At 38.3% G+C, this 1,930-nt stretch overlaps 1 non-coding gene across 1 annotated transcript; it reads left to right on the forward strand.

Annotated features, from left to right (window-relative positions):
* Positions 1 to 286: 286 nt before the first annotated feature.
* On the forward strand, positions 287 to 393 carry LOC119039075 (U6 spliceosomal RNA). Its single transcript, XR_005080542.1, has one exon. It is a non-coding gene; the product is annotated as a U6 spliceosomal RNA (small nuclear RNA).
* The last annotated feature ends 1,537 nt before the right edge of the window (positions 394 to 1,930 follow it).

Raw genomic sequence — 1,930 nt, forward strand, 5'->3', positions numbered from 1 at the left:
CAACTGCAGAACACCAACTGCCAGGAGATCTTAAAAAGAACAAGAGAGAAAAGATGGATCATCCTTAAAGGAATGACAATTAGACTTACAGTTATCTTCAACAAAAATGGAAATCAGAAGAGAATAGAATACTATTTTTTAATTGTTGAGAGAAAATAACCTACAGCTTAGAAAGCTGTAGTCCAAAAATCTTATTTTAGGAAGAATGATAAAATTAAGATATGTATAAATACACAAGAACAAAGAAATTTACAACCAAAAGATTTCACTAAAGGAAAGTCTTCTGGAGCTCTCTTCGGCAGCACATATACTAAAATTGGAACAATACAGAGAAGATTAGCATGGCCCCTGGGCAAGGATGACATGCAAATTTGTGAAGCATTCCATATTTTTTTCAAGATGTACGATGGAGTAGGACGGAGCAGATACCAGTTCCTAGTACAAGAGAGAGAGAGACCTGTCTGATCGGAGAAGGAGAAGCCAGCAAGCCAGCAGTTGCCAAGCATATGTAAAAATAAGGGACCAGAAACCTCGACAGTCACGGAGGAACCATACGAGTCACAATCAACTTGAAAATAGGAAAAGACCAGAGCTGGACCCATAGAAGAGGCCTCCCAATAGTAGAGTCAGAGAGACAAATTGCCCTTTGCTGTAGGAGAGAAGCCAAAAGTTGCTGCATATTTGAGTAAGTGGAAGCAGAGAACGACAGGATAACTGAAAGAGACTGCACCACTGAAATTCACAGGCATTCCACCACAGAAGTTCACACCATAAACCCAGGGAGTCAAAACAAATTAATCTAAGAAGCTGAGGCTAGCAAGAAGAGTCTCACAAACAATGGGAAGACAAAGAAACAATCCCCAAATGAAAAGAAAGGAGGAACCCTCAGAAAGAATGTTAGATGAAATAGAGGCAAGTCAACTATCAGATACTGAATTCAAAGCTGGAGATACTGATTATCAGGAAGTTCAAAGAGCTCACAATGAGCTACCAGAAACTACAGGGGAGCTATAATGATCTCACCGCAAACTATATCAACATGAAAAAGGAAATGGAAACTATTAGCAAGGGCCAAGAGGAAATGAAGAATACAATTTCTGAATTGAACAACACAGTAGAAAGCATTAAAAATAGGGTAGATGAGACAGAAGATCAGATTAGTGAGTTGGGCAATGAAGTAGAAAGCATCTCACAGAAAGAACAGGAAAGGGAAAAGAGGCTCAGAAAGAATGAAGAGGGATTAAGAGAAATGCAAGACAATATGAAATGTAATAATATCTGAATAATAGGAATACCAGAAGGAGAAAAGAAGAACAAGGGATAGAAAACGTATTTGAAAGAGTAATGAGAGAAAATTTCCCTAATTTGATGAGAGAAAAAGTCACAAAAATCCAGGAATCACACAGAGTCCCAATCAAGAGAAACCCAAGGAGGCCCACTTCAAGACACATCATCATTAAAATGGCAAAATTCCAAGACAAAGAGAGAATATTAAAGGCAGCAAGGGAGAAAAAAAGAAGTAACATACAAGGGAGCCCCAATAAGGTTAGCTACTGACTTCTCAATGGAAACACTCCAAGCAAGAAGAGAATGGCAAGAAATATTCCAAGTAATGAAAAACAGAGGCCTACAACCAAGGCAACTCTATGCAGCAAGGCTCTCAATCAAGATAGAAGGCCAAATAAAGAGCTTCCAAGACAAAACAAGTCTAAAAGAATATGCCTCCACCAAACCAGCTCTACAAGAAATACTAAAAGGAACGCATTAAGGGAAGGAAGGAAAAGAGGGAGACAGAGAGGAACACAGGTACAAAAATGGCAATGAATAAGTACCTATCAATAATAATCTTAAATGTAAATAGATTAAATGCTCCAATCAAAAGACACAGAATAGTTGCATGGATAAGAAAGCATGACCCACACATATACTG

Source organism: Artibeus jamaicensis, unplaced genomic scaffold, assembly GCF_021234435.1.
Source record: "Artibeus jamaicensis isolate MK-2021 breed Jamaican fruit bat unplaced genomic scaffold, CSHL_Jam_final scaffold_1283, whole genome shotgun sequence".
In the NCBI taxonomy this organism is placed as follows: domain Eukaryota; kingdom Metazoa; phylum Chordata; class Mammalia; order Chiroptera; family Phyllostomidae; genus Artibeus; species Artibeus jamaicensis.